The sequence below is a fragment of the Panthera pardus genome, unplaced genomic scaffold, assembly GCF_024362965.1.
Source record: "Panthera pardus isolate Hobbes unplaced genomic scaffold, ASM2436296v1 HiC_scaffold_20, whole genome shotgun sequence".
NCBI classification, from domain to species: Eukaryota; Metazoa; Chordata; class Mammalia; order Carnivora; family Felidae; genus Panthera; species Panthera pardus.
Window position 1 is genome coordinate 8,769,322 of NW_026526766.1, and position 13,804 is coordinate 8,783,125.

The window sequence follows — 13,804 nt, forward strand, 5'->3', positions numbered from 1 at the left end:
AGGCTCTGAGTTGTCAGTATAGAGCCCGACGCTGGGCGTGAACTCATGAACCATGAGATCGTGACCTGAGTTGAAGTCGGACACTTAACCAACTGAGCCGCCCAGGCACCCCTGAACCAAAGTTACATCAGCCAGCTGTGTTGTGGAACACATCCTCCAAACCCTCCTCTACCTCCACTCCTTACTGGCTTAAAATAATAGCCATTAATTATTTCTCCCAAGTCTATGGTTCTCTAGGTGATTCTGCTGATCTGGGTTGGTCTTGATTGATCGTAGCTGGGCTTGCTTATGCATCTGCAGTGTTGGGTAGGGCGGAGGCTAGCTGGTCTAGCCTACCCTTGCCCGGAATGACTCCGTGTTATTCCATGTGCCTCTTATCATTCTACTGGACTAGGCTGGGATATTCTCATTGCAGTGGCAGGGATTGAAGGCAAGAAATGGAAACATGTAAGCCATCACTTTTCCACGTCTCTTCTTGCATCAAGTTTCCTAAAATTCTCTTGGCCAAAGTGTGATGCTTGGGTGCTACAAAGTTACAGGGGAATGGGCAAGGATATGGGGTGGCCATTATTTGAGGCCATGGGTTACATTCATCTAATGCCACGATCAAATTGCAAATCTGAGAAATGGTGTCAAGGTAGCTGCATTCGATTGCCATCGGGAGGGTGCAAGGAGTGTAGATACCTCATAATTCCTCAGAGTCCACCCCCTCAGGGTAGGGCTAGGTGCCCATGTTTTTAGAAGCTACTCTGGTAATACAGATGATAAGCCAAGGTTGAAAATCCCCCAGTCTAGATCCCTTTTCTGTTTAACAATATTAAGTGCTTATAAGGATAAGTTTCACAAGGGATATAGGAAGACGTTTAAATGGACAGCAACATGTGGAAGAATGAAACTGGACCACTTTCTTATACCATATACAAAAATAAATTAAAAGTGGATGAAAGACCTACATGTGAGACAGGAAACCATCAGAATCCTAGAGGAGAAAACAGGCAGCAACCTCTTTGACCTTTGCTACAGCAACTTCTTACTAGAATATGTCTCTGGAAACAAGGTAAATAAAAACAAAAATGAACTATTGGGACCTCATTAAGATAAAAAGCTTTTGCACAGTGAAGGAAACAGTCAACAAAACTAAAAGGCAACCGACAGAATGGAAGACGTTTGCAAATGACAGATAAAGGGTTTGTATGCAAAATCTGTAAAGAACTTCCCACACTCAATACCCAAAAAGCAAATCATCCAGTGAAGAAATAGGCAGAAGACATGGATAGACACTTTTCCAAAGAAGACATCCAGATGGCTAACAGACACATGAAAAGATGCTCAATATCACTCATCATCAGAGAAATACAAATCAAAACCACAATGAGATACCACCTCACACCAGTCAGAATGGCTAAAATTAACAAAAGATGCGGAGAAAGGGGAATACTTTTGTACTGTTGGTGGGAATGCAAACTGGTGCAGCCACTCTGGAAAACAGTTTGGAGGTTCTTCAAAAAATTAAAAATAGAACTACCTTATGGCCCTGCAATTGCGCTACTAGGTACTTATCCACAGGATACAAAAATGCCAATTCAAAAGGGCAATGCATCCTAATGTTTTTAGCAGTACTATCAACAGTAGCCAAATTATGGAAAGAGCCCAAATGTCCATCTACTGATGAATGTATAAAGAAGATGTGGCATGTGTGTATATATACACATATCTGCCACATGTGCAATGGAACATTACTCGGCGATGAAAAAGAATGAAATCTTGCCATTTGCAACAACATGGGTGGAACTAGAGTGTATTGTGCCATGTGAAATAAGTTAGAGAAAGACAAGTATCATGATTTCACTCATGTGGAATTTAAGAAACAAAACAGATACACATAGGGGAAGGGGAGGAAAAATAATATAAAAACAGAGAGGGAGGCAAACCATAAGAGACTCTGAAATACAGAGAACAAACTGAGGGGGGTTGCTGGAGGGGAGGTGGGTGGGGGATGGGCTAAATGGGTGATGGGCATTAAGGAGGGCCCTTGTTGGGATGAGCACTGGGTGTTACATGTAAGTGATGAATCACTGGGTTCTACTCCAGAGACCAATACTACACTGTATATTAAATAACTTGAATTTACGTAAATAAAAAATAATTATAAAGAGGTTCAAGTTGAAGATGTTGGTGCTTCTTCCCATTGGGCTCCCAGTGTCAGGCCCGTAAGAATGAAACGTGATTAGTTACACGGTACGAGGTCAGCATTCAGTGTAACTGCTGCCATGATTCTTCCTTGGCCTAAAGCCTGTTCTGGCCCTTGGGATTCCTGCACTTAGATCATTTTCTTAAACTGCATCTGACATGTTATATTCTGTGCATGCCCCACCCTCAGTCAGGGCACAGCTGGGGGAGAGGGACTGAGCCAAGAGTAGTGCAAATTTAGTCAGACTTAAAAGGGGCTAGGAATAGATGATTTTTTTTCCCAGAAGACTGGGGATGTCAGGGTAGTCAATGGAATTACTGTTGTAAGGGGGTTGAAACATAAAAAAACCCACAAAACCTATTTGTCCCAAAGATATTTATATACTGTTATGAATAGTAACATATGGGCATTACTGAAGTTGTCATATCGAATTATTTGTGTGTATGTATGCATTTGTATATAATCTCAGTCAAGAGATAGTGAATATATGACTAACATCTTGTTGAAGTTCATATTATTTTTCACATTCTGAAGTTGGGAGCTATGTTCGTTGGCTCAGGTAGCCATGACATAATACCTCAGATTGGCTTATACATGGACATTTCTTTTCTTTTCCTTTAAAATTTTGTTTTTAGTGTTCATTGAGAGAGAGAGAGAGAGAGAGAGAAACAAGCAGAGAGGGAGACACAGAATCCAAAGCGGGCTCCAGGCTCTGAACTGTCAGCATAGAGCCTGACGTGGGGCTTGAACCCACGAACCATGAGGTCATGACCTGAGCTGAAGTTGGATAACCAACTGAGCTACGCAGGTGCCCCGGCATTTATTTTCTCTTAGTTGTCGGGGCTGGAAGTCCTTGGCCAGCGTGGTTGGTTTCTGTTAAGGGTCCTCTTTCTGGTTTGCAAATGGCTGCTTTCTTGCTCTGTCCTCACCTGTCCTCTTCTCTGTATGTGCACTGAGAGAGAGAGAGAGAACGAGGACAGCTCTAGTCACTCTTCCTCTTCTTAGAAGGACATCAGGTCTGTCAGATCAGGACCCCACAGTCACGATCTCATTTAACCTTATTTACGTGCTTAAAGGGCCTATCTCTAAATATAGTCACATGGGGGGTTTAGGCTTCAGCATATGCATTTTGGAGAAACACAGTTCAGTTTATAAGAGGAACCATTGTGTACAACTGCTGAAAACAATAAAACGCCCTCACTCCTTACCACTGGCATTGGGTTCTCCTTCCAGACATAATGGGGCCTCAGAAGCTTCCCTCAGTCTTGAGAGTGGTGTCTACTGAACATTTTTGGACTGTATTGATCCGTGGCAGCTCCAAAGATCCCTTGGCCTCCCTACTTCCTGGGGTCCAAATAGATTATATAAAGCAATGGGGCCCAAAATAGGTGGATTGTATACTTATTTAAAATCAAATGACAAGCTTATATATAGATTTTATATTGTAGAAAATTGCAGTATGAGCTTAAATGATAAAATCTGCTTAACTTGATCATATGTTGCAATTAAAAAAACAAAATTTCTTCACATCAGTAATGAATATACTGCTGTACGAACATAGATTTTACATCTTCTTTAGCAATAAAGGCATGCTTGATTAATATCTGAATTGCAATGCCTTCCTGTCTCAGTATAGCTATTAGAATATTTTAGTCTCCTAATCTGCATAGGCGCTTCACTAGAAGTTAAGAAGGCAAATGTTAATGACATAGAGGTGAACAGTGAGAGTTCTAAAGCAAGAGTCAGTAAACTGTGGCCCATAAGCTAAATCATGCATGCTGCCCATTTTTATAAATAAAGTTTTATTGGAACACAGCCATGCCTATTTGTTAACATAGCAACCATGGCTGCCTTCAGGCTATAACAGCACAGTTCAATGGAAAATGGCTTACAAAGCCAAAAATAGGTACCATCTAGCCCTTGACAGAAAAAGTTTGCTGACCCTCAATCTAAAGTAAAGATCCTTGAGTTCAAATTCCTAACTGCAATTTCTAGCTGTGTGACCTCAGGCAAGTTATCTAGTCTTTCTGTACCTTAGTTTTTTGACTGTGAAATGAGGGCAATAATAATACCTGCCTCAAAGGGGTGTTAAGAGCAGTAAATGAGCTTATAAACATCTTGGCATAGGGTCTGGACTAACATAAACACAGTATTTATTAGCCAAACACTCCACAATAAACGAAACTCATAATGAAGATGCTAAACCAAGAGCAATTGATGATTAAAAAGGAATTAATAATTAAATTAACAATAATTAATAATTAAATGAACAATAACTGAAAACCTGACCAACTCACATCTGTAGGGGTGAGGATCCTCCCTAAATATCCTTTCTAAAAATTTACAAGAATTCTATTTCTATGAGGCATGCCCAGTGGGAGCTTTGGAACGTTGGCAAGCATTGACGGGCACTAAGCCATGTTAGGAGAATATAGAATAAATAAATAGACCAAGTTTAGTTTATTAATAACAAATTGAGTAACCCTTAATAATGCATTTAGTAATTTACCAGTAAATAGTCTCTAGCCATTCATAAAAATAGAAGTCCATGGAATTGAACTGGGTATGTGGTTCTGTTCACAGCCTACCGGATCATCCGTCTCACCTTGACCCTTTCCCGACTGGATGGGCAGCCATCTGTTTCTCAGAGTAAATGAAATCAAGTCATGGATCCAACCCCTAGTCATACTGCCAATTTAATTTTCTCCTATGGCCACAGGATGTACACCTTACCATGGAGGCAATTGACTGCCGGGAAAATGGAGTGGTGTGCTGGAAAATACATCCCAGTGATGAGTGGTGGGTAGGTAACATCACATTTTGTTAATAGAAGTCTACAATCTCAGAGAGGTGTAGGGGAGGTTACTCCCCAGTCTACCTTGGGGGTTATATGAGAGTGTTGGCAGTGTTTTCCATGAGGACTTAGTTTCGTGGAATAGCAGTCATCAAGGATAAAGTGGCTGTTTAATTAGGAGTAGGAAGTGTGAATAAAAAGTTTCTTGTCTAATCTGCTGGTTGTTTGTATCCTTGTCGCTGTCAGAAGTCTCTTCACAGAATTTCGAAATCATTGCACAGGTAATGATTAACCTCAGAGGCAGGACTGGAAAAGAGCCATTGATGGTGATGGAGTGGCGCGGCCAGATCCAGTCACCACAGTGAACTCGAAGTAGAGGTTCTTTTTCAGATATTTGACAGATGAAATTAATTATCCTATGGATAGTTCTTGTTCAAAACGCTCCCCAACAGATATCTGGTGCGTCCTTTCTTCTCACGCTCCTTTTGCAACTAATCTGGTCCGTGAGAATTTTGGTGATGCCTCTTCTCTGATTTCTTCCTCTCCTGTGTTTTTATTTCTTCAAGTTCTGCTGCTGCCTCCAGATCTCACTTCTGTGTTCTCCACCTTCTCCCATTGATTTGATCATTTTTCATTTCTGTCCTTCAAGACTCCTTGCAAACCCAGCCTAACTTGGATTAAGTGAAATTGAGATGTCTACACCCATCGTTTTTCCCGGGTCCGAAATCACTAGATGATGTATTATGGAAAAGACAGGAGAACATAAAATAATGTATATGTGAATTTACAGCTCTTGTTTACCCTGCTTGGGTTTTAAAATAACATTTCCTGGGATGCCTGGGTGGTTGAGTCAGTTAAGCATCTGACTCTTGCTTTTGGCTCAGGTCACCATCTCACGGTTCATGGGATCAAGCCCTGTGTCAGCCTCACAGTGCATTGATAGTTCAGAGCCTGCTTGGGATTCTCTTTCTCTCCTTCTCTCTGCCCCTCCCCTGCTCACTTTCTCTCTCTCAAAATACATAAAGAAACATTAAATAAAACAACACATTTCCTGATTATGGAAGAAATGCTTGTCCATTTTAGGAAATTTGGCAAAATAAGGGATGTTTCCTTTATTAACAGGAAAAGATAATCACCCATAATCCTACTCTGCAGGGTAGACACTTAATATTTTGTTGTGTTTCTTTTCTGTCTTCTTTTGTAGTCTATGTAGAGTGCTTACTATGTACTAGATACTGTGCTAAACATTTTACATGACAACCCTATGAAGTATGGTTATATTTTTGTCATGTTAAAGATGAGGAAATAGGGCCCAGAGAATGAAATTACTTGACCAGGTGAATGAAGAAGAAAACAAATAGATAAGAATCTGTGATATTAACTCCATGCTATTCTGGTTACCATTCTGCTCCGTTGATACTAGATTTCATTATTAAAATTAAATTTATTAGTGATCAGAGGTTCAACTTTCAAAAGCTGATGAGTTATTATCTTGGAAAAAATAATTAAATGCATATTAATGATGGCTCAAAATTTTAATTTCTTTTTTTAAAATATTTTTTAGGGGAGCACAAGTTGGGGAGGGGCAGGGAGACGGAACAGAGAATCTGAAGCAGGCTTTACACTGACAGGCTGACGGAAGTGAGCCCACTGTGGGGCTCGACCTCATGAGTCATGAGATCATAACCTGAGCAGAAGTCCTATGCTCAACCGACTGAGCCACTCACGTGCCCCCTTTACATTTTAATTTCTTAACAGAGTACCATTTGCCTTCTATAAAATGGGGTGGGGAATTATTACCCATGCAAAATGCCCTAAACTGAACCCCATTCTTGTCATTTTCCTCGTTTCTAATTCTTTCTTTACTGTTCTGAATGAACTGATGAATTTGTCAGGTGAGAAGAGGAAGAGAAGAATTCATCTTGTTAGCCCCCAGAGGATTCACATTCAGCTTCTTCACTCAGCCCTTCTGCCGCCCTGGCAGAGTGACAAGTACCGTGAACACCACGTTCGTTGCTTTCTCTCTCATTTCACTCTCCTGCTATTTCCCCAGTGGCATTAATCATAAAATGGGCAGAAGTCGAAGTTCTCAGCTGACATAGCAACATCTGACAGAATTTCCTTAATAATAGAAGGTGGATGAAATGTATATAAAACGTTGCTGTTCTGAAGGTGATATTTTATCATTATGTGATGTGCATTTTCTTCTACCAGTGATGGATGTCCTCCTAAATAATATTCTACCAGAGGCTAATTAGAAGTTCTACCTCATCTCCATCTAAAGACACTTGTGTGGAAAATGTTATCTGAAGTCATTATACACGTGCAAATTTTTAATCTGCTTTTCCGCGTAATGGTTGATAGACTTACACATTTTAAAGGGCTGCATAATTTTGATTCTTTAGATATATTTATATTGTTTGTGAGCCTGTCAACTGTATCTCTTTTATAAATGAGCTTCAGGAGGCACTGCTGCAGAATTTCTTCCAACCATTGTCATTTGATTCCTGGATTTCCTATGAAATGTCAACACTACTGCTGATTACTAAGAAAGCAGAATAAATAAGCATCCAAAATGGTATTTTTGCAGCTCCTGATTTCAAGTACTGAATAACAAGGTTAATTTAAAACAATAAGATGTTATGTTGTAACAGATATGAGATATAAGTAAGATGATTCATTTCAGCCTCTTCTTTTTATGGATGAAGAAACTGAGTTTATGGCTGGCCCAAGGTTGACAGCTAAGAGGGAAGTCTCCTGCCCATGTGCAACCAAATCCTCTATAATATCTTAAAGCAGAAAGCACTTATTTATTCACTACTTGTCAAAGGTTTTGGATTTCGAAAAACGACCTGGAAGAGTGAACACTTTGCAAACTCGTAGGATCTGAAATGGGGTTGCCCCACTCTCCCACCATTTCTGCAATCAGGGTATGCAAGACCAGTCAGTGGTCAAAATTTTGAACTCCTTACAGACTTACAGAAAATTTGCAAGAATGGTACCAAGAGTTTCTAGATGTCCCCATCCCGGTATACCCTGTTCTTAACATATTATATACTGTAATATAATTATCATACCCAGGAAATTAACATTGGTATGGTGCCATGAACTAAAGGCGTCATTTGAACTTCACTTTGAGACGTCCACTCCTGTCCTTTTCTATCGCTGCTGTTCCCATGATGCAATTCAGAATTCCATATTGCATTTAGCTGTTCTTTCTCTCTGCCCTCCTGTAATCTGCAACAGCTCCTCAGTCTTTCATTCTCCTTTATGACCTTGACAGCTTCCAAAGAATACTGATTAGTTTATTTCACCACATGTCCCGCAATTGAGGCCTGTCTGGAATCTTAGGGTTGGATTGAGGCCATGCGTCCCCATCAGAAGCACCACACAAGTGGTTCCTCATCCTTCTCAGTACATGAAATCGCAGCATTTATGATGTCCATGTTGGTATCAATCTCCTGGTCAAGATGGTCACCTCAGACTTTGCCACTATAAAGTTACTATCCCAATGGCCACAATGGAACAATTTGAGCAAAAGGATAGATAATGATGGTATTAAATTGTAACCCATAAAATAAAAATTATGAGTTAATGATGATATAAATAAGTAACTGATAAAATAGATACAGTCAAGTCTTGTTATTTGCTGTGGTTAAGTTCTAGGACGTCACTGTGTGAATCTGAGCTAGCTCATACTGAACCATTGCTCCTAGGGGAAATACAGGGTTAGGTTCCTGTAAGCCTTGGGTCAGAACCTCTTTATCAGCTGCTCCAAACCTAACCTGGTTTTATTTTTCTGTTTAAAGACTCTATTTAATTTCATTTGTGGAGTCATTCATCAACAGTACCATAACTCATGCCTGAAGGAAGCTCATTTAACTACACATTTTCTCTGTAGGGCACAGAGTTAGGGACGCCGGACAGCACATCAGCACTCTGACTGGGGGACATTTTAAACAATGAAGCTACCAACAAAAAGCACAAAAATGTGAAAAGTGTGGCATTCGATTGGTCAGAAAAAGGACACTTCTTTACAGTAGGAGAGCCAAAGGAAAGAGGTAGAATGTTGCCTTGTTGGACCTCAGTGGGGAATGTGTGTACTTCATGAATCTCAAAGTGTTCACTGCTCTGGACGTGCCCATGAAGGACCAAGAGAGTGCCATGAGTACTGATTTTGAGGTTACAAATAAATTTCAGCCTGAAGGCGAATTCTCAAATTCCTAATAATGAGGATGGACTGTATATGGAGGAGAACTGACCACTCTTCTTGGCAGTAGAACTCTAAAAAAAATGAACAGACTGAAGGGCACAGCAAATCGCCAGCCCCACAGGCACCCCCTTCAGTGACCATTGCTGCAGATGGACCACCAAGGGATGCTACAACAGTGGGCAAATCTTGGAAGAACAAAGGGATTTGCATAGTTTCAAGTATCTGCCTGCAGACACTACAGGGGGAAATACAGTAAATTTATATTCACTTCAAATTTAATATTGCATTTCTTTATTTTTCTTATATTACATAGCATTAGCAGATGTTGACTACAAATACATATACATAGATGGTACGTGCTCAAGTTCTTCTTTTTTTCTTTTTTGTTTTTTATTAGACAGTGCAAGCAGGGGAGTGGCAGAGGGAGAGAGAGAGAGAATGAATCCCAAGCAGGCTCCACACTCAGCATGGAGCCCAACGTGGGGCTTGATCCCATAGCCCTGAGATCATGACCTGAGCCGAAATCAAGAGTAAGACACTCAGCCATCTGAGCCACCCAGGCACCCCTCAAATTCTTGATGATAAGGGGATCTCCAAATTTTTTATTGTGTTTTCACATCTGGATCATTAGCTAGTATTTGGTCAAAGCTGTTAATTTATGTAAAACTGGAGAAGAGTCACAGAAGCTGCCCCTTCAAGGAGAGATTTGGGACATTTAAGGATCACTGCCTGTGTGAGATTATCCCAGGTAGAGGTAAGCACTTCCCCTTTGGTGTTCCCACTGTGTCCTATTTGAATAGACTAGAAATACCTATTTCACCCTATAAATTGATGGTGTGCACACCTGTTTCCTGAACAGATCATTTCCTGAGTACAGTGGCTGCCTTCTCTCCCTTTATATCTCCAGTGTAAAGTGTATCTCCCTTTATATACTCCACTGGCAGTGTCTCATATATAGTAGGTGCTCAATAAACATTAACTGGAAATGGACAAGGTAGGATCCAAGATGGCTACCTTGGGTCTGCTGGGCATCCACCATCCATACTTTTCCACACAAATTTTTGTTCTTGCCATATTTTCAGATGCTAATGTTTATCTCCCATCCATGGTGAAAACAGGCATGCCTTTTGTTATAGTAGTTAAAGGTACTTGGAAACGAAGACCTTTGTAAGCACATTTGGTTCACGGGAAGTTTTTTTGTTTTACATGTCTTAGTTCAGATGTGACCTTAGGTATTTTATTGATATATCTACCTTTATCCTATTAATGGTGGTACTGCTGTCTCTAGAGGCAAAACAGATGAGTGGCAGTGTTAGGGATTTTATGAAGCAGCTTCTCTGAAAAAGCTTTTATTCTGAACAAGTGCCATGGTTGGTTCTGAGCACTTGGATGGTTTCAGATTGAACCACGTATATTAGGGAAGCTAACTAACATAGCAGCTCCCCAAATCCAGAGACTTACCATAATGCAGTGCAATGCAGTGTTCCTGGTTGGGCAGCCCTCCCTGAGACAGTGTTTCAAGGACTCAGGCTTCTTCTCTCTTGTGGCTCTACCCACCTCCAGGTCCTCAGAATCCTCTCCCTTCAGCCGGTGGGGGGGGGGGGGTGGGGGGCGGTTTTACAGACCTCGTCTAGCTCTGGTTTGCTGCCTTCTTCCCACATTCTCTTGGAAGTGAAACAATCATGTTTCTACCCTTAAGCGCAAGGCATGCTGGGAAATGTCTAGTGTGCCCATGAGAAAAAAGGGCAATTGTTTGCTGAACAACTAGCCAGTCTGCCTCACTAGCTCATCCTGGCATCTCTCTCTCTCAATTCTCATATCACTTGTTTTCCTTTATTCTTCTTTAGATGCTTAACACTTTGCTCATTGTATTTATTCATTCATTGATAAACCCAGTGATACCATAATGGGCTCCTACAACATGCCAGTTGATGGAAGTTGCATAGAAAAATCAGGTACAGGGCCCTCCCTGGAATCCAATCTTGCTCAACTCTTAGCTATCAGAGTATTGGGAAGTCATGAAAAAAAAATATGCATGTGATTACCTATCTCACCAAATAAGTACTTTAAGCTACTCAGGTGTCTAAATTTTGCTGTCCATTCATTTGTTCATATTTCACCTTTTTATAATCTAACTGGAAACAAGCAGAAGCAGATATCTAAGATTTAGGGAAGATGTAAAGGTAAAGAACTTTACATTCTCTCTTAGAATTTTGTTATCCTTGAACATTTGAAAAAGTTATCATTCAGTCTTATTAGAGAATTGGTTTTGAGAACCACTGGTCTTGTCTCTGATCATCTATGGGCATGGTATTCCTTCTTTGTTACTCTGTAAGCAGTTTGAATTTAGGGACCTCGTGTAACATAAAACTTTTTTTCTACCCTTTAAACTCTTAAACACTTAACTGATCCAATCATCTTTTAAAAAATGATTACTTATATGATTTTTTAAGTAAAGTTTACTTATTTTGAGAGAGAGAGAGAGAGAGAGAGAGAGTGCAAGCAGGGGAGGGACAGAGAGAGGGAGAATCCCAAGCAGGCCCCTCAATGTTAGCTCAGAGCCCAATGTGGGGCTTGAACTCAAACTGTGAGATCGTGACCTGAGCTGAAATCAAGAGCCAGACCCTCAACCGACTGAGCCACCCAGGTGCCCCATTACTTGTATGATTTTTAAATGAACTTATCATAGAAAAGATTGAAAAGCCAGATAAACAAAAAGACAAAAATGCTTGTTATCTTACTTCCCATAGAGACATCCTACTAAGATGAGATGTGCATTTCCAGTCTTTTTTCTGTACGTGTGTTTAAGTATGACTACAATATACACACACTTTTATAACAACGGGATCCTAAACATAGGGCTATAACTTAAAAAATTCATGTATTAACATATCCACCCTTATGTTGGACATGTTTTTGCTAGGGTTTCCTTTTGAGCTTATTAAGAGTAGATTAAAAGTGAATGAATAAAAAAAAAAAGCACCTACAAGGAACTTACACCTGTATGTAAAACAGGACATCAAAGAGGAAGTAATGCAGAATTGAGGAGAATGGCTGAGGGCATTTTGTGTCTGAAGCAGACGTGGTTGTTAGTGCTTAGACCTGAGTTTAAATTCAATCAACCTAATAATCATAATCACAATGTAGATTATTTTGTATGAATAAAATAGTTACAGTTGGGTTACATGTTCAAGTCTTTTTGTTTTGTTTTTTTAATGTTTATTTATTTATTTATTCTGAGGGAGAGAGAACACAGGGAAGGGGCAGAGAGAGAGGGAGAGAGAGTCCCAAGCAGGTTTCATGCTGTCAGCGCAGAGCCTAACGCTGAGCTCGAACTTAAACCGTGAGATCATGACCTGAGCAGAAATCAAGAGTCAGAGGCTTAACTGACTGAGCCACCCAGATGCCCCCCCAAGTACTTTTTGGGATAAATAAAAGACCAACATTTATATATCCTAGCTTTATAGTTTACTAACTGCAGTCTTTCTGGGCTAAGTTTTTCTTCTTTGCGAGACGGGTGTGAGGCTAGTCTGTACCCCACCGAGCTGTTGGGAGCATTTAATGAGCCAATACGTAGGAAGTGCCTGGTGACCAGCGATGCTCAATAGCTATTAGTTATCATGATACCACATATGAATTAAAAAACTGTAGATGGTAGTCTCCCTTTAAGTAGGCTTTAAGTCAGTGATTCTCAGCCAGGAGTGATTCCCCTCACCTCATTCCCCAGGGGACGTTTGGCAATGTCTGGACACATCTTTGGTTGTTCCAACTGATGGAGGGGGTGGTAGTGAAGGGGGTGTTACTTGTATCAACTGGGCAGAGGCCATGGGTGCTGTCGCATACCCTAGAGTACACAGAACACCCCCCATAACCAGGAATTATCCTGCCCCAAGTGCTGATAGTGTAGGTAACTGTGTTTCTGCTTTAAAAGGATGTATATGCTGTACTGTCATAGATGGAGGGGGTGACTTTGCCACCAAAGTCACACAATTAGGAAGTAACCTCTGATGATCAATTAACATGTCTGGAAAAGAGGTTAATAGCACTCGATTCACCTGGTGTTTGTGGAGATCAAATGAAAAACTGTATTTAACTCTTCTGTAAACTCAGGTACTGTGCAAGTACAGGTTCATTCTAAATTGTTTTCCTTACCTTAAAATTTTTTTTTCATTTTCCCACTGAAGTGTCTTTTTAGACATTGTTCCCCCTAATTACTTCCTCCCATCATGACATGTTAATACTACAGGTATGCTGGGTATCTATGAAGTCCGATAGGGTTGAGAGCCACAGCCACTATGATATGCAAGGTGTGTGTGTGTGTGTGTGTGCGCGCGTGTGTCAGAAGAACCAATTTCACCCCTCTGTGGCTCTATCCCCATCGCTGAGAATGCATGTCCTAAATAAAAGGGAATGAATTCTGAAAACAGAAGTATTTTTTTTTGTGATGCTGTGATTACTTCTTAAAAGTAGCTTGTTATTATCTGTTTTGTATTTGGAATCACATTGAGACAGCAATAGGAGACTTGAAAATAATACCGTGGATTTAAAATGCCTGTAGTCTTGGGGCGCCTGGGTGGTTCAACCGATGGACTCTTGATTTCAGCTC

The 13,804-nt window shown here is 40.5% G+C and overlaps 1 long non-coding RNA gene across 1 annotated transcript in view; it reads left to right on the forward strand.

Moving 5' to 3' along the window:
- Positions 1 to 10,480, forward strand: part of LOC109275468 (uncharacterized) — a 57,745-nt gene extending 47,265 nt beyond the window's left edge. The window contains exon 3 of the long non-coding RNA XR_008424131.1: positions 9,596 to 10,480. This is a non-coding gene — a long non-coding RNA (uncharacterized LOC109275468). The remainder of the gene's footprint in view (positions 1 to 9,595) is intronic.
- The last annotated feature ends 3,324 nt before the right edge of the window (positions 10,481 to 13,804 follow it).